The sequence below is a fragment of the Phasianus colchicus genome, chromosome 6, assembly GCF_987193195.1.
Source record: "Phasianus colchicus chromosome 6, bPhaCol1.hap1.1, whole genome shotgun sequence".
NCBI classification, from domain to species: Eukaryota; Metazoa; Chordata; class Aves; order Galliformes; family Phasianidae; genus Phasianus; species Phasianus colchicus.
In genome coordinates this window covers 10,667,322-10,693,000 of record NC_143441.1, presented here as the reverse complement: position 1 = coordinate 10,693,000, position 25,679 = coordinate 10,667,322, and the positions used below count along the sequence as shown (strand labels likewise).

Genomic DNA, 25,679 nt, shown 5'->3' with positions numbered 1-25,679 from the left:
CTGCTTGGAGTTAGTATGAAAGCATCTCCGTTGTGCTGGTGTTCACTTGCGGGAAGCAAAGCTTGTAGTAGAGCGTGAGATAAAAATATTTTTAAGACTCATCACTTTTTGACATCTCCACTCCAACACCTCCTCCCCAAAGCACTGTGTACAGACAGCTCCGTTGTGACTGCTACTTCTGATCTTCAGCCTAACCCAGCAAACACACTCTGAGCTCATGTGCTGATGCAGACTACATGAGGAGGTGGAAGAGTGTACGATGACAGCCTGAAATCAATGGGGACAGCTCATCTGTTTAAGGTGTGCAAGATCTGGCCTTCAGTGAGCAGTCATTATCTTTCACACCGAAGCACAAAGGAGTTGAATGTGTCTGCAAAATTACATTATTCTACAACAGTGAGGAAATTGACATCCCGTGGTCATGATTATGCAGGCGTTGGACCATGCTGGATATGGCCGTGCTGTTTTCTTTTATTTTTAAAGAAGCAGCTGGGCATTCAAATCATTCCATACATTACAAAATCTGATTTTCAGCAGAAGTGCATGTGCTGGATTAGGATCAGAATGTCTAATTACAAAAGTGTGTTTCTTTTGGAGAAGAAAAAAAATCACCTTTGACATTGTTCTTAGTTTTCTGCCTTTTGCCTCAAGATCTCGAGGCAAGGCAAAATTTGGACAAATAACTTCTAACTAGGAACATCTAATATTTGTTCACAGTAAATGCTTTTCCTAGAAGAGTTATTTGGAGCACATTTGCAATGTATTGCAAAAGAATTCACACTTTGAGAAGGAGATTCAGTCTTTCTAGGCCTACACAGGATAGATTCTGTCCTGGTAAGTATTTCCCCTGCAGCTGGAGCTAACCACAGTGTGGTCCAGGTGCTATAAGCATGTGGGCTGTCTTACCATCTGGAGACTGGGTAGATGATATGGTTCAAACGGAATGTTTGTCCATGTTATGTAGAAATACACTGTGTGGGACTGTTATAGAGAATGTAAAGAGCAGAACTGAGGCACGTAGGGTCTGCTACTACCAAACAGTGTATACACAATGTATACTTAGGATGCCACAGATTTCCCTAGCTCTGCACATATTTGTGCACATCCTGTAGCTGATCACATGTACCTGTTCAGTAGATAGCAGGGCTTGTTTAGGTACATCAGGAACTGATGCTTAGGTGGGCATATCATGGTTTGGTGCCAGGGTTGGCAGAGGGCAGGGGTGAGAAAAGGAATTCTTCTAATTTCATATTAAAATCTTCTGGCTTCAGCAAAAGCCTGTTTTTTAAAAATTGACAGCATCATGGTTTCTGCTGACTGTGGGGATCTTTCAGTCAAGTAGCTGGAACAAATAAGAGAAGGTTCATGACTACACCCAGGACCTGAAGCTGCTCTATGTAGTTTCTATTTGCTATCGAGCAGAGTGGAATGAGGAAAAAGTGTATGTAATAATTTGAATTTGAGACTTTTGATTTAATTGAGTTCAGATGTCCTTCTGTGTTTGACTTTTGCATTTTTCTGTGTATCCAAGCTCTACAAGCACAAGGGCTCACCTAGTAAATTTTAATCAGAGATGCTCATGTACTGACCAAGAGTGAATTACGAATAGTTCATTTTCTTGTAAATCTTACCCTGTGTTGCTTTCTTACCTATCTCCCCTTACCGGGGAAAAAAAAGGGAAGTAGATGGATAAGGCACATATTGCATATTATAATTTATAATGGACTGCTCTACAGATAGGAAGTTATTTCCTGACATTACTATTGAATATAAATAATGAACAAATTTCTTCAATCTGTTTATAGAGAATTCTCAGACAAAGGTGAAATTAATGAAAAAAAAAAACAAAAAACTGGTTGCAAATGACTGCTTGGCTCTAGTTCTTATTTCTGTGGCTTTGAGAGACCTTAGATAACCTTCAATTCCAGAATGGCAGGCTATGAACTTCCCCACATGACTTATATAATGAGAAGAACTTTAATTAAAAATAGTTTTGAATGTTCAGGCCCTTCATCATCTCCAGAGTGACCTTAAAGTTGAAGGGAGCTGAAGCTGACTAGAAATACAGACTGTTCTCCTTTGTCCTTTCCTGCTGCTCTTTTTCCTGTGAAACAGCAGAATGTCCACACAGGACCCAAAATTTGGGATGTTAAATAGGCAAAGTTTATGTGTGTCTCTTGAACCTTGGCACAACACAGGTGGGCTGAATGCAATACCGAAACCATGGAATCATAGATTTACTAAAGTTGGAAAAGACCACTAAGACCTCTAGTCCAACTGTCCACCTACTGCCTACCCCAATATTGACCACTAAACCATGTCCTTAAGTATTATATCTACTCTTTCCTTTAACACCTCCAGGGAGGATGACTCCATCAGCTTCCTGGGCAGCCTATTCCAATGCCTCACCACTCTTTCTGAGAAGAAATTCTTCCTAATGTCCAACATACGTGTTATGTCTAACATAATGTATCCGTCATTGCCAGGCAGACTAAAAAAGACTTACATCAATGATCACCAACCAGGGTGCAGGGAGGAGGTTGGAATCTCATGTAAATGTTGATGTGTTTGTTTGTGTTAACAGGCTGCTGCTTTGGGAAAAGTCTTTTGTTTAAAGGACATCTCTGCAAATCAAGAAATGAGAGTTTTGTCATCAGCTGTGTCAGTGACCAAAGAAGAAGTCATTTTGTCCAGACACTTGAAGACTTACTTGAAGGTAATAGCAAACTGTCCTGCTAATTGTGGTTTAGAAAAAACATGAAAACAAAATCCGAGATAATTAATGTGATTATTTTGTAGAGACTGTGATTTCTCTTGCCATGTTTTGCCAATTGCTTGGTTTTAGCTTTTCACCTTTGTGCCATCTGATTTTACAAAATCAAGTTATCCAGACCAGTCTGAATGTGGACAGCTGGTGCAGTTATGATCCATGATGATATCATGTAGGTAACCTGTTCTCTTGATTCAGTCTAACCAGAAAAATGAAACTCTGAGGCATCTCCTTGTCCAAGCTGTGAACAACTTTGGTAATCACCCTACTTTTACTGATTATCCTTTTTGGAAAGGATACTTGGAAAAGGTGGAACTAGGAAGTACTACTGCAAGCATATACTGGTTCAAGTTCTGGTGGGAAGAAGAAAGTAGCCCCATAACCTGTTCTTTGCTCTCTATGGCTGTCATAGCCTTTCCAATAAGACCAGGGGATACTGCTGAGTATGGCCCACTGTAACCCCTGCCAATACAGCTAGATGTTTGGTAGAATCCACAGAGAGGCATTTGTTCTCACTGAGTCATGATATTTAGTTGCCCAGGTCTAGCTCCTTGCCTTACTGAATCAAGCCAAATGCTCTCCATCACCGACAGGATTTGTTCCTGTCCAAAAAGGTCAGTTATGAAGAGGAACTGCTTTTGATATTCAGAGCTACTAGGCATGGAAATTTGCTCACCAACACCAGAGGATTCAAAACACTTTTTTGTTATTGTTTCATGCTTCCTGAAACTGGAAAATTGTACTGCCATATATTGCAGTATTTGTACCAGACATATTCTTGAGCATTTAAATATTGTCTTGTGGAGTGAGCTTTTTGCCAACCACATGGGTGAAGAGCTCTGCACTTCCTTTTGGAGAGCACCCCATCATCAATTGCTTCTGCATACTTCTATTTGTAGTTCAGTCACATAAGCAGTGTCTCCTCATAGAGGACTGAGTTCAGAGCAGTCTGCAGAAAAGCTGCTGTCATCTCTACAGGAGTTTGGTTAATGTAGGTGATAGGAGTTTGGTTAATGGAGGTGATGAAGGCAAGGAGCCATCCCTCCAGCTTCAGAAAGCTTGCAGGAGCAGCTCCTCCAAAGGAGTCAGCTTTGTTAACACAGTGAGTGTTCTCAGTAAATGAAGCTGTGGAGTGGAGGCAGATGATGGAGGGTGTGAAGCTGGGATATTTCTTTTTGCAATCAAATAGAAAGGTTTACTCTTCTGGAGGGCAGAGTATAAAGGTCCAGAGAACCAGCAGGGAGTACAGAGGTGGAGCTGGAGTCAACCATGAGTTAACCATAGCCTCTTGGTTGCGTAGTATAGCTGGTTCAGTGCCACTAGTCATATAGCTGTTTTGTTGTTTGTTTTCTTCACTCTCACACCTCCATAGTGTATTGCATACGAGATACCACTAAAGAGATGACATGGCAATATCAGAGCTTTTTCCCCCTCATAGCAAGAATATATAATAATCTCTCTGGGAAACAAGTCTCAGGCTATCTCCAGGAACAATAGATGCTTGTAAGGCATCCATCCAGTGAAGTCAGAATAGCTGGAGGCTGTGAGTAGCGTAATCATTTTTGTGCTCGCATCGCGTTTTATTTTCAGACCAATATGAATACAAGACAGGAAGTAAGCAGATTTTTTTTTCTTTTTTGGTTGGCTACTTCTCAAGTTGCTGGATTTTTTGTTTTGAAAACCAGAATGCGCTCTTAATTACCACACTGGTAAGAGCAGGATTGGGCCATGAGAATATGAGGTCTCCTGTGGATGCTTCTGCTCTTCAGAGCATTGTAGGGAGAAGCACCCTTTGTGGTCATCTAAACCTTCACCAGATGCCTCTGTTTGCAGGTGGAAGTGAAACCTAGAGTCCCGGAATGAGATGGTGTTACTATACTGTGTGTTACTATAACACGGTCATGTTGGGATGAGGTCTCTGGTATACCAGATTCTGTGAGATTTGGAATAGTTAGTCATAAAAAATATCCCTTTTACCTCCTTCTCTCCCCCATCCCCCATGGCATTCTTACATGCTTCTTTACATGGATGCTCACCGTCCAAATGTGAGGACAAAGACTTGGGATGGGAGTGCTGAGCTCCCAACCCTTCCGTCCGATTTGTACTTTTAAAAGGGACCTTCACTACTGACTTCTAGGCTATTTTGAATATTGGCTCTGTTTTCTGCTGAAATTCTTTCACTCAAATTATAAATACTTGCATATTCAAAGCAAGAGATATTTGAATGTTTGTAGCAAAAACTGGCACTCGGCACCAGTCATTTTCATCCAGTCTGAGCAGGTATGCTGTCTTTCAGTCTCCCCTTTTTGTTCTTCTGTCTCTTCCCTACAGCTAGTTCATAAACCTCTGGAAAACAAACAAACAAAAGCAAAGCAACAACAAAAAAAGAAAAACAAAGAATGAAAGTCACCATCCCTGAAGGTTTGAAGAAATGTTTAGATGTTGTACTGAGGGGCACGGTTTAGTGAGGAAATAATGATTGTAGGTGGACAGTTGGACTGGATGATCCTGGAGGTCTTTTCCAACTTTGGTGATTCTATGATTCTAAGATTCTATGGAAAAAGCAAAAAGCTAGGTTTCTCCTTCCATTCCATCTTGAGTGCTTAGCTAATCTTGGTTTCACTCTACCCCATGGTGTAACCTCACATTTCCCTACCTGAATGGAGCCTTATCTGGTTCCCAGCACCTCACACAAGGGCTAATCCATGCCCAGGCTTCTTCCCCAGGCTTTCCTTTGTACGTTTTTTGATCCTGTTCCAAGCTAGAAATCAGACAGACAATGATGTCCCTGCTCTGGATGACCTATCCATAGACAGACTGGCCTTGTTCCCCTTCACTTTCCTTGTAGAGCAAGACAAAACTCTTCCTTTTCAAACTTCTTTCCCTTGCCTTTGGGGTGCCTCAGTCCATGCTCTGTCCGTGTTTCAGGGAAAGGTCTGAGTCTCTGGGCTTTAGAGGAGAAAGGGAGCAGGATCTGTGTCCTCCTTAGCATCACAAGTAACCCCTGAGCCCAGATGTGAGCCTAGTTTAGCATTTCCCTTTTATTTTGCTCTGATTAAAGATGTGGAGGAGCAAGATGTTTTTGGCCAAACATAGTGTTTCTCCATCTCAAGACAGTTTATTTTTCTACTTGCTGAAGAAAAGAGGTAAAAAAGTGTTTTCAGGCAACTCAGACTGATTTTTTTTTTTCTTTTCAGTTCTGGCCACCTAACTGAAAATATCAGTTATTTCCATGGTCACAGGCACTCTGCCAAATTCCTGCTCCAGTATAACTTTATGGATTTGTTATCACTGCAGATTCAGCCTTGGCTGTTTGGCTTCTGTAAACAATATTTTGCTCTTCTTTATGGTTCCTCAGGCTTCCTCAGAGAGGAGTGCTAATTGCACCACTCCCTGCACATCTGCACACCTGCTACCTGATGTTAAAAGCACTTGACTAAGCAATAACCCAGCAACAATTCCTTCTGTTGGAGCTACACCCATCTTCGCCTTTGTGCTTGTTCTTTCTAATGTTCATGGTGTAATTCAGCTATTGCCACTGTTTTCCAAACAGCTAAATCTCTTACGTTTCTTTCAGCTGACACAGGCTTTTCATGTTACTTAGCAACTCTGTGTTTAGCCTAATAAGTCATTAGGCTACTTCTACCATTAGAGCTGCCCTTTCAAAAAAAGGTGCAACTGGAGTGTTTTTTGTACTTCCCTGTGTGCAAAACTGGAACGAAATAACAGGGATTGATCATGCCATGTTGTAGTTGTATCCACAGACTGTTTTCTGTTTTGCTCCTGGTAGGAAAACCATGACACACTTGCAAGGGAGCAGAACACAACAAAGACTTGGATGCCATCTTTAAATGCTTGAGCAAGAGAGGTAGCTTTCAAGATTTGAAGCGTAGCCTCCCTTTTCTTGGGAGCTGAAGGTATGTATCTTCTCCAAAGTTTCTCCAAAGTGCTGTGAAGGGAAGAGCCATCAGGGCAGGTCTCAGCACTTAGAGGTACTCTACACTCCAGTGCTTTTGGATTTCATGCCTATAGATTAATTAATGTGCAATTCATTCCTCCACATCAACCATGCCACAGAATTCACTAAAAACACCATTTCTGCCACAGTAATTCATCATGAAATAATGTATGTTTTCCAGGATTTTTGTTCTTGCTATACTTTATTGCATAATGCAAGTTTCTTATTCATTACATAATAGATACTTCAGGTAATGAAAATTCATTCTGTGTAACAGAAATACCAGGAAGAAGTGGCTTCTTGTAACTGTTCAAGGGCTCAAAAGTGGATACTTGTACGCTTTCATGTTTGATTCTTGTTCCACATCACTTCAGAAGCATAATTTTTGTTGACATAAAATTGGCCAGGCTTAATAATGAAAGGTATTTCTGTATCAGCTTCTGGGTTCTTTCTAATGTGTTGTCATTTTTGGAGCTAATAGACTTCGTAGACCATGTGTGTTGGGATGAAATTTTCAAAGACTCCTAGCTCAGTAAAAAGATAATTCACTGGAAAGTTGTTTGTTTGTTTGTTTGTTTTATAATAGAAAAAATTAATCTGACTTACTTTCCAGAGCACCACTATGTTGTTTTCTGGCAGAGCACCACTGTATGTTATTTCAGGGACAGAAAGCACGTAGTTAAACACCTGGTTCATGTGACCCTTCTGGTTGTAACTCATGGGTAACACTAAGGCCGTTGCCTGGAGAAGAGGAGAATCTCCGTACATCTTCTAGTTTGTGTAATAGGAAGATGGAGATCTGACCCACTTGATGCAATTCCAGATCCCCTTAGAGATTTTCTGCTTCCATTGCCATAGCAGCTGCATAATTTCTGCTCCTGCTACCACCAGAGAAAACAGAGCTCCAAGAGCTGGAGTTGTTCATTCTGAGGGCAATAGATCTACTCATTCCCTTGGATGTTACTGTCTCCCATTTTGTTTTGCAAAAGGAAGCAAATCACCCAAGATGACTTCAGAGTCAGCTTGTCAGAAGATATTATGTAAATTGGCAAATCACATGGGCTTGAATCTAGAGCAGACAACTGAAAAGAGTTTTTTTTTACACTAGAGTGTTTAGCTCTAGTGTAGTCTGAATTAACTGCCTGACTTTGAGGCATAAGATTGTCAAGTGACTTGTGCATTCAGATGAGGTGTAAAATTGGAGGAAACCAATCATGTATCAAAACTGAAGTATCCAAGGTAAGAAATGCTATATATTTCTGTGTAGACACGTATAAAAAAAACAGGTCCTATACATGAACAGGCACATACTTCTCATTTGTATCCTCTCATTAAGCTGTCCCAGGAAGCTATCTCATATTTCACAGAATTATAAACCGTATGGTTGTTTCCAGTTTAAAATCTCTCAAGCTCTCTTTCCTTTCTTATAAAACATTAAATCCTGCAGCTCTCAGGAGCAGTCCTGACAAAGCCCTGGGGAGGGAAATGGCACCATGTGCTTTCAGAAGGAGATCCTTTAGGCCCACTGATTTACAGATTCATGTAGCTCTCATTTTGCATTAGATTTCCTGCTAATGATCAGCATGAGGCTGATTACTGAAAGGGCAGTAACTGCTCGGAGGCCAGTTGTTCCTCCTGGATCTGCAGACAGAAAGGCCATCACAGCTTCAAGATCTGCAGGTAAAAGAATTGCATAGAGATTACTCCAATGTGAGATCCCAAACTTGCTCAGCAGCTCTGGAAATGTCTTTGGAGAGCACAAGATACTCTTATCTCAGCTGCAGTCTGAGGTCCAAAGAGAGTGGGCAGAGACAGGTGAAAGAAGAGCTAGTGCCTAGCATCACAGTGAAGGCAATTGCCATTATGGTACATGGCACATTTGGGTTCCACTGAATTATTGGCCATAAACACTAATAAAGGATGAGTGGAATCTTCTTGCAGCACCACCAAGCTCACAAGAATGCAGGGAAGCTATCTTTCAAGAGGTCAGTAATAAAGGAGCAAGGATTACTGTCTCCTAGAACAGCTCTATTTGGCTTGGACAAGGAGGCCTGGAGCATGGTAGGCTCTCCTCACAGAGCCTTGGCAGTCACGCATTCACTGGCTGTTGGGCCTACGGAGTTGGGAACCAACAGCCATACAGCTGCTACATCTTGATAGTGTTACTTTCCAATGGCTAATGTAGAAACAGGATGAAGGAATTGAGCAGCAGGAGGCCCAAGAGGAGAAGAAGGTGTGCCTGCTCCTTTGGAGATGATGCTCCTCACAGAATAGTAGTAGTGGGATGGAAATACTATATTTTGCATATCAGCATTTTGGAAGATTTCCATACGTGTATTTCAGTGGATTGCAGCTTATTTAAGCGTTCCATAAGTACTCCAAATTCTCAGGCAGCATTTGGCTTCCTGTGAGTGCTACAAACCACCCCCAGTATAACCACCGAAATGATTTCTCAGTTTCTGCAAATGAAAACAGGACAAATACTTCCCATGGCTCCATTCTGTCACTGTACTCTCTCTCTAGCGTGCTGCAGAAAGGCAGAGAGCAAGCAGAGCAAGCACTCCTCAAATGGGATGAGGAAAAGCCTCTTATACAAGCACTGAACAAACCAGTTTCAGTCTTTCCTTCCTGTCTCCACTGCCCTTTGCAACCTGGCGTTAAGAAAGCACTTCATCTGATAAGGCTGGAAAAGGTCAGAGCACTGGGTTTAGCATTTTACTGAAAGGATAAGCAGCCTGGCTCTCTGGAATGCCAGGGACTGTGATCTAATGGCCTCCACACAGGACCAGCAGCTGTAAATTCCCAAGTCTTAATCCTCATACTGACAATTACTTCTCCTGAGACCTTGAGCAAATTGCTTAACCTTTCTTCTTCTGCTTTCTCCTATAGTGAAATTGGGAATCCTGCCTCACGGGGCTGTTGTGTTTGTTAATTATTTAATACATGTGCTTAAGCATCCTGTGGATGTTTGTTGTGTTCTTTTTTTTTATCAGTGCCTAATGCATCTGGTCACTGTGTTGCATGGACCTTCAGCACTTGAAGGGAAGCCCCAGATAGCAGTCTCATCTCCAAAGAGGCCATCCAGCAGGCTTGGAGGAAATCCATCCAGGACTGAATGGAGGAGGCTAAAGGTGACCATTGGCCTGGCAGCCTATCTTTCTTGTAGATGTGCAATTTCTAGGGTGGAGGGAAAGAAGGAGCATGGACATTGTTGTTGATGCTTCAGATAACAAGAAGGTTACATTCCCATTCTTTGCCTCATTGCCTGCTGCAGAAAGCAGGGCTGTGGCTTGGAGGCTGAGCAACGCTTCTCAGAGCTGCAGATCAGCAATGTGGGATGCTCTGCTGCTTCTTGTTCAGGTCTGCATGCAAAAAGTAACCCCAAACCTCTAACTTTAAAGGAAGGTTGGATCCGGTCCTTCAGAACAGTTGCACTCAGAAAAGGGGAAGAAAGAAAGAGGCAGCAGTACATGATCTGACTGTTTCATTTCTCTCTGCACTTGCATATCAGTGTTACTTCACGTGCCATTAATTAGACTTAATAGCCTATACTTTATCTCCCTTGTCATAATAAATTAAGTGTGAAAAATTTCAACAGGAAAGCACTCAAGTGATCCAAGCCTTAGCAGGCTCGGTTTTCATGAGACCTGAATTAAGCAAAGTGCTTCAGCATCTGCTTAAAGTTCAGCACGCTCTTATCTGAGCTGCAGCATGAGTTGGTGCCAAGCTCAGGGCAAATCTCTGAGGTTCGACTGCTCAGCCTTCCCAGCTGAAGTTGGTAGCCCTGCCCCAGGCAAATGATTGTCTCCATCCCGGTGGTGGCATTGCTTGTTTAAAGAAATAGATGGTGAGTGCCTTTCAATTGTCAGTGATCTTCAGCTTTAAGGGGAAGTTTTTCATTTGGAACCCAAATTTTCCAGCTCAAGTGGCTACATTTTGGCTTCCAAATTTGAAAGCTCATATTTGAATTTGTAGTTAGGCAGAAAACCAGCTCTGAAAACTTTGGCTCCAGGCAGAAACTGCATTTCAAACAAGCCAGCCTGAGCAAACATCACATAAGTGTGTTTCATTCAGCCCTGGGGAAGAGGCGAGCTCTCAGAGCTGCTCCCCAGATCTTTTTGGTTCCAACTTGGGTCATAGATGCTCAGTCTCACATTCTCACACTTGAAGGATGTGAGCCATGAAAGTCCAAAACCTGAAAGAAGGCAGAGACAGCACAGCAGGAAGAGGTCTCCACTTTCCAGAAAGCATCTAAAACTAGATCAATGTTAGATTTTGCATAAGGTCACTTGAGTTGGAGACTCTGTCCTCTCCGCTAAAGCCAACTGAAGATCTGAAGGTTCCCAGATCTTACTGAAAGTGCTTAACACCTCAAGGGGTCAAAACTGTGCACTATAAAAATATTATTTAGAGCTTTTGAATATTTTAGCTTCTGGTCCTGGCCCGAATTTGGAAGAATAAATGAGCTTAAAACAGGAAATAAAAAAACAATAAAAACCAAGAACTCATCAATATCTCAAAGGGTTTGATGTGAATTTTGCTTGAGGGGGGTTGTTCAGGTGTGGTTCAGGTTTTATTTCAAATGTGTTTATAAACTGCAAAAAAAAAAAAAAAAAAAAAAGAGCACTGATGAGAAAGCAGCATGGCACAAAACAATCTAAGTTTGTGACTTCAGAACAAAAAGTAGAAATATGTGCTGCTGTAAAGATTCCTGCTGTGCTGAGGTCCGAGGTCTTTATTGGTGAACTCCTGTAAGAACAAATAGCAGGCAAAAGCATTACTTGAACCAAGTTGCTTGTTACTGCTGCAACCGGAATTCAGCTCCTGCCACTGCCAATTAGAGGGCTAATTGAGAACTGGATCCTGAACCTTTTCGGAAATTGCTATCTCGAGGAAGTTTCCTGCCTCTCTCGGTGCTGAGATTCAGAGCCAGGACAAGCTTGTGCTGACGGCAGCTGGGATAGTCACCATGAAGGGATGTGCTGCTCAGGAAGAAAAGCACGATGCTTCAGTAATCATGCAAAGATTTAAAAAGCACATGTTGTCTGGAAGAAAACAAGAATGTACTTTTGTTTTCTTAAATGTAAGGGCTCAAAGACCAGAAGCAACTTATGCCTTCAACTGCTTGTGTCATTAGAAATCATAGAATCACAGAATGGCTTCAGTTGGAAGGGCTATTGGAGACCATCCAGTTTCAACCCCCTGCCATGGGTAGGGCTACCACCCACCAGATCAAGCTGCCCCATCCAACCTGGCCTTGAGCACCTCCAGGGAAGGGGCACCCCCAGATTCTCTGAGCAGAATCTCCTGGAATATGGCACACTGGCCCTTTCCCACAGCAGAAGCAATTCAGGCTTTCTCTAAGGAGGCCTAAGATAGTTTTACTTATTTAGAAATTCTTCCAGGGTGTTCCATTTAGTATTCAGGAACCCATCTTTAACACCTTCCTTTATCTACAGCCTCACTCCAAAAGCTGGCTGAGCTGATTAGTTGTTAAGATCTCATATAACCAGGACTCTCACATGAAATCAAAAGATTAAATCTAGATTAAATCTGATTGCCCACTGGTGCAACTTCACTGAAAGTGTTTAAGCTTAAGCTAGGGATGGATTTAGCTCACAGTCATTAATTGGTTTGTGTAGCTCACAGTTCTTTGCCTGAAAGACATTAAATACTCATTTATTTCTTGCAAAACAGTTTTACATCATGGCCAGAACCTGGAATGGAAAGAAAGCAGTCTTTCAGTATCTAAAGGGGGCTATAAGAAAGAGAAAGAAAGACTCTTTAGCAGGGTTCGCTGTGACAGGACAAAGGAAAATGGTTTCAAACTAAAAGAGAGGAGATTTAGATTGGACATAAGGAAGTTTATTTTCAATAAGGGTGGTGAGGCACTGGAACAGATTGCCCAGAGAGGTGGTGGATGCTCCATTCCTGGAGACATCCACGGTTGGACTGGATGGGCTCTGAGCACCTGGTCGATCTGTAGGTGTCCTGTTCATTGCAAGGGGTTGGACTAGATGCCATTTAATGGCCCCTCTCAGCTCAAATGATTTCACGATTCTCTGATTCTCTGATTCCAGAAAGAGAATAAAACTACCAAAAACTGGATTGCAGCTGTAATCCTCAGGAAATTCTCTCCTATATGAAATGGTACTGTCTCAGTAGTAGGAGGTTACTCAGGTTATATTAACAGAGCTATTATGAAGATGTGAAACAGATCTTTTGTTGCGTTCAGCAATGCAAAGTTCCCTCTGCTTCTGGTAGAAGTAGGGTTGAATTCCAGGCTAGGAACATACCTGAGCCACCACCCAACATCAGCCATCACAAGCTGTTATTTTTCTCCTCAGTTACTTTTCCAAGTTTGTTTGCCAGACTCTGCACTTTTCTGCTATGACTGGAAACAGAAGTGCAGCAAGACAGTATGAAGAAGATTTTTCTCCTAGGATTCCTGACCTGAGTAGAAATAGGCAGTATCAGAAATAGTGCAAAACCCATCTCCCTTGAAAACTTTCCAGCCCATTTTTGCAGACTGTAGGCATTTGGGCAGTCCAGATGAACTCTGGATAACCACCCAAATTTTTGGGTTTGCCCATCGCTAAAAATATCACAGACTGCAGGGCACTGTCTTGATCTGAGCCTCCAAGCATTTTGAAATTCACCCAACCCTGGTTGAAGTGATCATTATAATCTGGCAGGGAATGCAATCTGGGTTCCAAACTGTAGTTATTTTTAAAATCATCTTGCCAAAGCCCTGTTGGAGACTGAACAGAAAAGCCATTTTACTCTGAACAGAAAGATCAATAATTTCTTATTTTTGATGAAGTATCCGTTTATGAGAAGCATATATAATAACACATTTCTGTAGGTAAGTTACATACAACTAACCATTTGTTGATATTTGTTATCTTGCTGTAGAGTCCAAAATAATAGTAATAATGATTTAAAACCCCTCCAAACTGAGTTACAATTTTTAGTTGCCCCCTACTCACGGCCTCCCACACACTCCAGGAAGCCAGCTAACTTTCCCTGCTGCTCTGCAATGAGCACAAGCACATTTCTATTCTAAACAACAAAGCTGAAGGTTTCCCTGTGCACATTTCTCTTATCAATGGGGCCAGAGATGGCAAGCTGTATAGTGGGCACGTGCATCAGCAAGTCAGGTGAAATGAAGGAAAGGAAGCCTGGCTGCATCTGATGCATTTGAGAATTCCCTTTCCAAAGAAGCCAGGTTTTCCTAGACACAGAAAAAATGTTAAAGAGCAGCTTGCAAAGGCGGTAGTGTGTAACTTGTTACCAGGGACATCCCACTTGGGATAGCACTTGATTAAGCTGAGACCCATGTGTAATGCAGCAAGGGAAACAGGAGTGTGTGATCAGTGCAGAGATGTCCCTCAGCAGAAATCAGGGAGATTTCATCAGCAATACCTGTATTAAAGTGAGTGGAAGGAGAGACTTGTGGACAGAGGAGTAAGGCTGGCAAATCTCTTACTATTTTTATCTTCTACCTGCATGAGACAATGATGGATCATCTGTATTTAATAGGAATTTATGACCCAAAGAGTGATATTTAAAGGGCTCAATGATGCATTTAATAACCAAACATTCTTCCTGATTAGTGCTCATTTGATCTCTTGAGGGAAGTGCTCCCTCTGATTCAGATCTAAAAAAAAAATACCCTTGTCTCCCTATAGCTTGTGCCAGAGTGCAGACACTACTGACCTCAGGAGCATCTGAGAAATTAATTCTCCCGAGAATGTGTGAACTGTGTAGCTTATACCCTTTTGGTTGCTCCTTCTTTCTGCTGCTCTCCTTTTAGAAGGATGCAGAAGCTGGGAAGTAGAAGTCTTGCTGATTCTTCATTAAACATATTGTTCTTTGTCAGATTTATCAAAATTCTTTGATAAATCCACTCTTTGTGGTTGCTTCACCATTTGCAAAGGTGAGCAAAATTGATCCCAAGTAAACTGCATGATTTTAGTCATTTAGATAAAAATGTGAAGGAATGAACGTGTGCCGCTTGGCAGAGGCTATGTTTCTCCTTTCTCTTTTCTGGGGAGTTGTATTTTCACAAATACGCTTGCTCAGATTCCCAGCTCTAAATCGGATGAACAGAGAAGAAACAAAGCAATAGAGAATGGAAAAATAAGTATTACGTTTCGGCACTGATAATTCACTCCCAGGAGAATTACTCTTTGTCCAGTATTTCTAGTCCCAGATATGATGTATCAGGCTGCCCAGAGAAGCTGTGGTGCTCAAGGCCAGGTTGGATGGGGGCTTGGGCAGCCTCATCTGGTGGGTGATAAACGTCAGGGGGTTGGGATAGGATTAAAGGTCCCTTTCAACCCAAATCATTCTGTGATTCTCTGATGATTCCCTGATGAAGAGCATGCAATGTCCTATGAAGAATTGGTCAGCCACACCGGTTTGCGTGAACCCTGTTCCTTTTTGTGCTGTCCACAGAATCCAGGGGCAGCAAGAGCTGGTCACAGCAGTCCTAAAGCTCTGCCATGCTCCGTGGTACTCAGGATAGTGTGAGTTACAGCTTCTATTTTGTCTTGTCACTTCAGTGATGAGTGTAGGATACGTGTTCAAGATGTTTGTACCACGTACTTAGGAGGGCCACTATTAATCTAGTGAAGGCTTCTCTTTTTTATACCAAACTCCTCAAAACCTTAGAAATCTGTTTCAGTGAAAGCCTCAGGAGTGTGCCCACACCTATCTCCCTGTCATCCTAACATAAAATGATGGCTGCAATCCATATATTGCATCATTTTTACTCTGCTGCAGGAGCTCTGAAAGCAGGATCTGTACCAGGAAGCCATCAGTTGATGAATGCTGGCTGTTTCCTCCTTGTTTACTCTGTGACAACCTTCCTAAGTTAATCGCCATCAGACAGACATGGACAAACAAATCTTTGCCCAACTCAGCAGCCTTATGTTCTCCTACAACACAGGTTACTGTGGCATGGCAGATGAGGAAAAACAGTGACATCCTTCTTTCGGGGTTTCCTACAATTTTCCCATGTCAGAGAGGGGACTTACCACCACAGTTGAGTCTTCTTCCCCGCGTAAATGTTATCAGCCTTTGGATATTTTCCTTTGTCCGTTCCCCTTCAGAACGGCAGCATAGTTGCAATGATAAAAATAAATAAAGCAATTGAAATGTCCCCGTGAATCCAAGCCCAGTTTAACTCCGCAGAGGGACTCTTCAACCAGTGTCTTTTGTCAGTTAGGCCTGGTGCTGAAACCTGTACTTGAATTTCAGTATTTTGATTCATTTAGGCTTGATTTATCTCTAAGTTTATCCTAAGTTTTCTTTTGAAGCTCATTCTTTACTGCATCACAATAAAAACATTTTTCAGTGCATGGCTCCCTACAGAAAGGGCTTTTTATAGCAGTTCATATGAGAAGTCATATATGAATGTTGTTTGTATACTGTGCTATTCTAATGCCCTATAAATAGAAGAACTGTGTATTCTCCATAGCTCGATCTAAAGCTTTACAGAGCAATACCCATTCACTGAACCAGTCCTGTCTGGTGTGTGACAGATTGACACATACACAAATTCATTCTTATGGTATTCTAGATACCAAAATAAAAGAACATTCCACCTTAAAATGAGTCCAGGTAGTTTCAGGGTAGATGCAGATGAATTTTCTGCTGTTCCTATTGCTGCTGTTCTTAAATGTATTATTCATTGAGAGTGATTGATACCGTGTTCTGTCCACATTGCTTAAAAGCCACTGTCTGTTCGTCTGTCTGTTAATCTGTTTTGGCATCCTGTGGAGATGGAGATACAGAAAACACTTTGAGTTTCTGTTGAAGTAGCGACGGGAAATAACAATGATAAAAAAGGAGCTGCTTGATCTCTGGATTCATATGCTTAAAAAAAAGTCTGCACCACTGAGATGGCTGAATGGCCGAAAGGACAGGTTTTTATATTCTGCCAGCAGTGTGCTACAAGCGTGGTACGTTTTTTTCTGCCTGATTAGTTAGATGCTGGGCAGGGGAACCAGGAGGCAACGCAGCGGCAGAGGAAGAAGATGCTCTCCGTAAGATCATGACCTCCATTCCAGTGTCATTTCACACCTCAGGCAGTGATCTTGTTACATCTCATAAGCTAGGCAAGGTCAGCCCTGGTCAGGCTAAGTGCTTGAATAGGAAACTTCTAAGAAAAAACTCAGGTGCTATGAAAAGTGTGGCTGGTGGTTGGCTAGGTGACATTATTCCCTCGGAGTCACTACAAAAGACACGCTCTTTTAAGAAGCCTCTGAGCATCCGCTGCTCCTCTGCTCTGTGCTGCTCCTTGCTCTGGCCACTGAGGCACTGAGAGTCCAACCCAGGAGCAGCCACAGTGCAGTTATTATAGAATCCTGGAATGCTTTGAGCTGGGAGGGACCTCAAAGACCGTCATTAAAAGCATTTCTTTGCAGTTCTCCTCAGAGCAGAAGTGTGAGCACCCTGTGGCCTGCCCAAACTCTCAGTTGGGTCAACACACGTCCTCAGCAGCTTCTTCCCTGCAGTTCCACAGGAGGGGTTGCATTTTGCATTACTCTTCTTGCAAAGCAGCCAGGGTAGTGCAGACTGCTCCCTCCCCAAGCACTATGCAGCTAGGTGCTGGGCAAATCAAACATACATGTTTGTTAAGAAAAACACACTACTTTAGATGGATGCTTATGCAAGAAGGGGAAATACTGAAAAGACAAGAAATTCTCAAACAGAAATGCCCCTGGCACTCCCACTTCTCCTGCCCTTTCATTTGTGGTTCCAGCCACAGGTTGTCTTCCCAGGAACCTCACCTCGACTGGGACACAAACTGCAATGGAAAGTGGGAGAGATGGGACAAAGCTGATAATGGAGTGCCAGTTCCTTCCCGCAGATGAGGCAAAGGTGTCTGTACAGGGTCAAGCTGCACAGCATCTGTAATCAATAGCATGATATTATTAAAATACTGCAATACTTTTCCTAAGAAAGATAAAGCAGAGCTTAGAAATCAGCCTGGCAGGAAAAAGTATAGCGGTGAACCAGTGAATAAAACCAAGGTATCCCACAAAAAATAAAGAACATCCCCAAATCAAACTGCCGTGCTCTAAAGTATGCAGATATATGGCACAATGTGTACAGGGATGCTTTATTAGTGGGGTCTACATTCTAATGCTTTATTTCAGCCTGGAGAAGAGAAAGCTGGAGGGTGACTTCATTGCAGCCTTTCAGTACCTAAAGGGAGCCTACAAACAGGAGGGGAGTCAACTCTTTACAAGGGTAGATAATAGCAGGACAAGGGGAAATGTTTTAAGTTGAAGGAGGGAAGACTTAGGTTGCATATCAGGGGGAAGTTCTTTACCTGGAAAGTGGTGAGGTGCTGGAACAGCTGCCCAAAGTGGTTGTGGATGCTCCATCCCTGGAGGTGTTCAAGGCCAGGTTGAATGGGGCCCTGGGCAGCCTGGTCTGGTATTAAATGGGGAGGTTGGTGGCCCTGCGTGTGGCAGGGGGGTTGGAGATTCAGGATCCTTGAGGTCCCTTCCAACCCAAGCCATTCTATGATTCTATGATTTCCTACTGGAATGTGTGTTACTTAAAGCTTAATTCTGAATTTTCCGAAGTAGAAGTTTTCCAGTGTCATTGTACATCTCTCAGTTGCAAAACTAATGGTGATACAAATGTTCTGGAGGAAGCTAGCAAAGTCCTAGGGACAAACCAGCTCAGGCCAGCCAAAAAATCTGGGGGGGAGGGGGTCTTCAGATTAAAGATCAGTTCCATTCATAGACCACAAAGGAATCCTTTAGAGGAGAGTGTTGCTGTTAGGAACCAGAAGTTTGAAACCTTTGTCTCCATGAATGTTTCACAACTACTACTGTTAGCTTCAGGACCAGCAGGAAGTTCTTCACAGCTGCCTCCTTGTCAACATGAACCAGCAGTCAGAAACAAACAAAAGTTCCACTTGAGATTCTTTAAAAATATCCCTGGTATTTGATGCTTGCCCTCTTGGTCGCCTATCAAATGCCATGCTCAACATGGCATTACACGAACAATAGTCATTTTCTGAAATAGAACCTCTCTCAAATCTCCTTCATTTGTGTTTGTTGCTGTTGTGACTCTTCACCTGCTGGCCTTTATCTAGCAAAGTAAGGTGAGTTCAAAGGAGACTCTGGAGGCCTGTAGCGATTTTAATGACGAGGTGAAGTTGGAAGGTCTTGTGTATTATGAACTTAATGGGGCATTCTTCTCATTTACGCTGACATCCTTTACATGGAGTTGTGAAAAGGAAAAAGTATGGACAACTGATCACAAGCAATTGGTTTGTTAAGAAATAACTGCCCTTGGCTGTAAATGAAGGCCTGGTGAGGCAAACAAATATGTGATGTAAGCCCACATAATCCCACTGAAGTTACAATAAGCTTGAGTTCCCATTGTCTTCTCCAGCTTGCTTTGCTTTGCTGTATGAAGCTATCAGATAAAGAACAATGCCAAGAATCAATAACTGAGCCGTGTGAATACCTGAAATTTTGTTTTAATTTTTTCTTTTCTGGCTATGCTGAGATGTCATGAGAGAAATTCATTTACAGTTGAGCTGCAGTGAATCATTTACAACATATTTGGCAACTACTTTTAAATTGGCTGTAACTTTCTTCTTAAGTTGGCTGTAACATTTTCTTCAGCCTCAGATTAAGTATTTTTGGGTGACTTCAGCATCCAGAAGTTTTTAAATAAAAAACTCAAGGGAGATAAATATTAGAACTGGCATTTTTAAAAAATATTTAAATGAAAATATGAAATTGTTTTTAGCAGAAAACAATGCTTGCAGTAGGACGTGTAATCTGCTGAAATTTTCAAACCATTTTACCATCACAAAATCACATATTTTTATCCATGAAAATATACTGCTATCAAGGAATTTCCCAGGTCTCAACTCAATATCTGTGTTCCCAGTGTTAATGCTGGAGCTGTTTATGCTGGGCACTTCATGCACCTGTAGAAAACTCAAAATGGTACGTGGAAAACCATTACAGGCGTGCAGCAAGGGACTTTATTATAGAGCATCTGGGGAGATGTGGTGCTTTCTTTTGGAGTTTGGGGTAATTCTGCAGAGATAAAGCTACTATCCAAAGGACCAAATATCACTTCTGTTGAAATAACTTTTTCTAAGATTAAAGCGTCACACAACTTCCATGGCAAATATTTTCTTCAACAGTTCTGAAGACCTAAACTTTTTCAAGATAGGTGTGTAAATTCATCAGTGCCTGCTTTCCCAGAGGCTGGGACTGACTATTTTAAGATTGCACTAGGAGAAGACAATACATTGGGCCTCGTCAGGAAATGGAGTCAAACCAAGAGCTCAAGTTAGCATTGCCAGCCAAAAATAAGTAGCTGAGTAACTGCATGTTATTAAAGGAAATACTTAGTTTAATACACTCATTCTGTTCCAGGAAGTGATGTCAAGCTATTGTTAATGGGAAGAGGTAAAATCCAATGTATTACAGTGGCTGGGAAGTCTGTCAGTGTCTGCAGTGCCTCCCCAGCGCCTTTCTGGATGCATTTGGCTGTTCACCTCCCCTTCCCCACCCTCCCCTATTTATTCCCACAACATCCTGTCATGTGGGGACCGGGGACACTAAGAAGGAAAGTTCCTGTATGAAAGCCATGCAGAAGAACAGGAATACAAATGTCCCCTGGGCTTCTTCGTAGAATCATAGAATTATAGAATGGCTTGGGGAACCTTTAGGATCATCTATTTCCAACCCCCCTGCTATAGGCAGGGATACCTCTCAGTATGCCAGGTGTGCAACTAGGAGACCTGTGATTTGCACCTAGTTTTTAGGTCTGCCAGGCTGAATAAAGAAGATGATTTTGGACTGCCTGTTTATTTGTCTTCTCTACAAATAAGCAGAAACAAGATAGTCTGCCATTTTCTTTTCAGAAGGCGCTTCTTGAACTGAGATATACCAGTTCTCCATCTTCACTTAAGTATTCCTGCTGCTGGTAGAAATGTTGCCCCATTACTTTGGAAAAGCAAACATTAAGTTCACAAAAGGCAGGCAGGCAGGCAGGTCAATCAAAGAGTTCATGTCTGATTAGCTGCCTGATAACATTAACGCGCCATCACTGCAATAGTGTAATACTTGAAGCAGGTCATAAGGAGCTCAACAACACAGACTGGAAAAGACACAGCACTGAGTAACCTGGATATGTCTGCAACGGCAGTTATCAAAGCAAAGGGAGAATGGGGCTGTTTCTCTAGGAAAAGCCCCAGCACATCTCTTGGAGCAGAAGCTGAACCAGTCCAGGGCTGAACAAGGAGAGCAGCCATAGAAGAGATAAAATCTGTTCATTTGTGACCCAAAAAAGGACAATTTGCAGAAAATGTTGAGTCTGTCTCCTCGTGGATGCAAGACTCCGGAAAGACAGATATGTTTCTGAACCTGAGGAAGAAGCAGAGTTCTGCGACAGTGCCATGAAGACAATCTCCTCCCAATGACTGGATTTGTAGATCCGTTACTGGGTGAGGAAGCTTGACAGCCAGGCACGTGCTGAAATTCTCCGTGACTTTGTTCACAGTGGGATGCGCGCTCACACTGACCATCAGCCAGCAGATCCACTTCTTGGTGAGCCGGGAACAGAGCTTTTCATGTTCAAAGGGGACAGGAGGTTTGAAGGTTTGGAGCTGGCGCTGGGTATGAAGGTGCCTGCCTCTGATCTTCATATGCTTCAGTTCTTCTGGAAAATCCAAGCTAATTGATGTTTTAAAAGACTATTTAATTTTAAAACCTTCCCCTCTCCCCCCCTCCTTCCTTACCAAGCCGGCATAGCTTTCATCACAGAAAAGGTGTGTGCTATGTGAAGACAAAGTAAGGAAATGTCAGGCAGATTCTTGCAGGTACTAAAAATAGTGTGCAAGGGACAGCAAAGGAAGTTACTTCTCAGAAGACAGGGATTGAGTGGCTTCCACTCTATGGGATTTTGCTGCACGCAACTAATTAATGTTTGTAAAGCACTTTGAAGATGAAAAGTGCCAAATTATCACTAAGTTTAATTATTTGCATGGTGTTACTTAAGATTTCTACTACCTACCTTCAAATTCTTCGCTCTACACAACAAGCAGGTAGAAGAATAGTAGATAAAGCTTCTGGCATTGGCAGCAGGACTGCAGGCAAGGAGCGGGGTGAGAGCAAGGCTTTGCACTGCAGCCTTGTGTTCTGTCACTGGAGATGGGATCCACCTGTGGGCCTTGATGTGAGCCTTTCTGGGTCTGTGGATCTCAGAGGCACCCAAGGAGTTTCTGTTGAGTTCCTACTGACTTCCAGCCCCCTTTAAAGCAAGTATGTAATTAGCATTCTTTTAGGTTGGCAATTCAAAGGAAAGTGATTTTGGATACAACATCATTTGCACTGCTCAGTCGTATTTCTAACATACGCAATTAACAACATGGATAGAACATGAACTTTTGCTGCTGGTGTGAATGCAAATTAGCAACCTTTTTAGTAAACATGTTAAAAGCATGACTACAAACTCAGATGTAGGTGTACAAATTGGAAGAAATGTCAGGAAAATGATCACTTAAATAGCAACTTACACCATCTGGAAGAGAAGAATTTTTAAAAACATGGATAAATTCACTGGAGCAGCTCATCCAGTGAGATAAATCAACACAACTGCATAGATTACACACCGTCTTTTGAGATGGACCAATATTGTTCACATTGATACAACCAATGTTCTTCTCTCTCTTTTCAAATGAAGTTGTTAAAAGATCCTCGTCGTATTATTACACCTGTCTCTGCAAGCGAAGCGTTTTACTTTTTCAGATAGCATCCCTGGGGGACATTTAATTTTGAATGATTTTCTCATTAAAAAGTATGGTTCTTCTCATGAGAAACAGAACGTCCTAGTAAAATAGGACATGACAGGGCCAGAGATTTATGGTTCACACAAGGATTGAAATCTTGATTACTGAATAGAAGTGTCTGCAGAATTAATGATAACTTTGGGTTCTCCACTCATCTCAGTGGGATGCTGCTCATCATTTTCTGATGACTAAGAAAGAAAGTGTTCCTGAGCATTTGTAAACTCTCAGCAGAAATTTAAAATCAGCTGTAAGGATGAAAGAGCCACATCTCACAGAGATAGCTCAGGTTTTTGCTCACATCAAATTTGGAATGAGTTTGGGAAACTCGGTTTCCTGCACCCTCTCTGTGGTGCCTGATTTGGCTGCAGACAGGAAAACCAAAACATGGAGGTCTTGTCCAAAGCTAGCATATTCTCAGGTCTCTCCCGTGAGATTTTGCACGACTTCCAAGCCAGCATCCAGCTCAGCAAGGTTTGCACACACACACTAAAGAAACCCCGGAAATGTTGAGAACCTTCTGTAGTCTGCAATAGGCAGGGTCCAGGAGGTTTTGCAGTTGAAAGGGCTTTAGGTGTGGAAGTTGCTTGCACCCACAGCACTTCAAGGAACTGGTGGTGAGATCTGACCTGCTTTTAGGAAGAGATTGAAAGCATCTGGCAGCGAGGGCTCCCTGTGACAAAGACGTCAATGTTTGTACAGGAGCAAATGAGCATAGTTTTCCTTCTTTAAGATCCCGTGACACCACAGAGTGTGTTCATACTTAGACAAGCAAGACCAGATTTGTTGTTTTCTTTTTGAGCGCGTAACGTAAGACAACTAGGGTCTGCTTTAGCAGTGGTGCATTTCTGTAGTGGGCAGTGAAGTCATACATGTAGAATATATATATATTTTTCCTTTTTATCTGCAGTGCAGATTGCTATTACACATTCTGCACTTGTTTTGCACACACGATTCCTGCAGAAATCAATGGAAGTCCTGTGTGCGGGAAAAAGCACAGAAAGTGCAATGGAGATTTGCACCACGGATTAAGAGATTCTCAGTGTTGATCAAAGAGGAATTTTGTCCGAGGTTTGTAAAGCACTTTTGAATCCTTCTTGATGAAAGACTCTATAAAAATGTAAAGCTGCTGTTGTTGTTAATGTTCCCTTGGTACGTAACAGGAGAATAGATGCTGAAATTAAAGTCACATATATTAATATTGATTAAGAAATAAACAAATTCTTCCAGAATTTGATCTGCCTTTCATTACGTGCCCTTGATCTTCCATTTTCAAACAGGGCATGGTTATGTCTTGGAAAATCACAGCCTTGAACTCCACCAAACCACAACTACAGATTATATATCATTATATATAATTTTGGAAATCCGTCTGGAATACACCATAAAGCAATAATAAAAGAAAAACTGTGAGGACATTTGTATTTGTCAGCGTCTCCCTAGACAGAGCCCTGAGGATATGATATTCTTAGAATAAAGCTTTCATTTCACAGTGCATCAGTGGGAAAATTAACAAGCTCTCCTCGTACTGTTCCATAATTCATTTTCTTTGTTTTAGATATTGAGCTGAGCTGGTACAGTAACTTAAATAGATAGGGGAGATTTTAAGCACAGATTTGAATTCTGGCTGGTTTGGGTTGTTTAGCTTTGTTTTGCTTTTTTCCTTCCTTATCCTGCAGGTTCCCACTATCTAAATAAGAAGTTGCCTCAATTTATTTCAGCACTTGCCTTTTAAATGGAAAGTGCCAAATACTGTTACAACAGTTTAAAATATATCACAGCAGGCTCACTTCAGTTAGTTCCAGGGATGCATACTGCTTCTCCCACTGTACCAGCAGAAGCAGTTGATCTGTGGGAGGAAAGAGCCTGCTTGTCCCCAGCCATGGCAATGGGAGGCCAAGACACCAGCGAGCTGGAGGAGACACTCATCGGGGTGGGAAGGCTACCACCCGCCCCACATCTGAACCTCAATGAACAACAGCAATTGCCTAAATTGACAGCAGGTTTTACTGCTCTTTTATGGAAATACGAAGTTACACTTTTGAATGAAATTACACAAATGCTTCTGAAGCAGAAGTAATGTTCCTCAGTTTATTTTCTGCCAATAAATTCCCTCTGCTCTTGGAAATCCTGGGACTCCAGAAAAGAGATGGAAGGCTGGAGCAAAGCTAGTTTTTGTCACTGACAAAATTCATGGTTGAACAACAACAACAACAAAACATCAAAACTTTGACAGGAAATAATCATCTGTCTCCTCCAGTTCTGCTTGTTCAGGTGCTGGGCAAAAATCCACACTTCAGCAAAGAGCTAGGTGGTCGAGCTTGATGCTCGGCTGAAAACAAACTGGCAGTGTGCCCAGGTGGCCAAGAGGGCCAATAGCATCCTGGCCTGCATTAGAAATAGTGCGGCCAGCAGGAGCAGGGAGGTGATCATCCCCCTGTACTCAGCACTGGTGAGGCCACACCTCGAGTGCTGTGTTCAGTTTTGGGCCCCTCGCTACAGGAAAGACATTGAGGACCAGGAGCGTGTCCAGAGAAGGGCAACGAAACTGGTGAGGGGTCTGGAGCACAAGTCCTTTGAGGAGCAGCTGAGGGAGCTGGGATTGTTTAGTTTGGAGAAGAGGAGGCTCAGGGGAGACCTCACTGCTCTCTATAACTACCTGAAGAAGGGTTGTGATGAGGAGAGGTTTGGCCTCTTCTCCCAGGCAACAAACAGGACCTGAGGAAATGAACACAAGTTGTACCAGAGGAGGTTTAGATTAGAAAGAAGGAAAAAATTTTTTCTCTCAGAGAGTGGTCAGGCACTGGAATGGCTGCCCAGGGAGGTGGTGGAGTTGCCATCCCTGGCAGTGTTCAACATCTGGATGAGGAGCTACGAGATATGGTTTAATGCTTGTGGTAGCAGTGGTAATGGGAGGATGGTTGAACTAGATGATCTTGCAGGTCATTTCCAACCTTGTGATTCTATGATTCTATGATTCTAGAGTTTGGCTATGTAAATATACCCGTATAACATCAGGACAGAGTGGTGCAGCTGCTGTGCTCTCTGAAGCCTAACAGGGAGCTCCAGCATTGCTGCATTACGTCTTTCCTTACAATTTCCCTGCCTGC

At 42.3% G+C, this 25,679-nt stretch overlaps 1 long non-coding RNA gene across 3 annotated transcripts in view; it reads left to right on the top strand.

The window, feature by feature from the left end:
* Positions 1-11,199, top strand: part of LOC149917420 (uncharacterized) — a 34,760-nt gene extending 23,561 nt beyond the window's left edge. For 2 of the 3 annotated variants that reach the window (XR_016467672.1, XR_016467670.1), the window contains 3 exons: positions 2,585-2,716; positions 6,561-6,687; positions 9,722-11,199. This is a non-coding gene — a long non-coding RNA (uncharacterized LOC149917420). Of the gene's footprint in view, positions 1-2,584; positions 2,717-6,560; positions 6,688-8,291 lie in introns of all 3 variants that reach the window. The other variant, XR_016467671.1, reaches the window with a different exon arrangement.
* Positions 11,200-25,679: the final 14,480 nt, after the last annotated feature.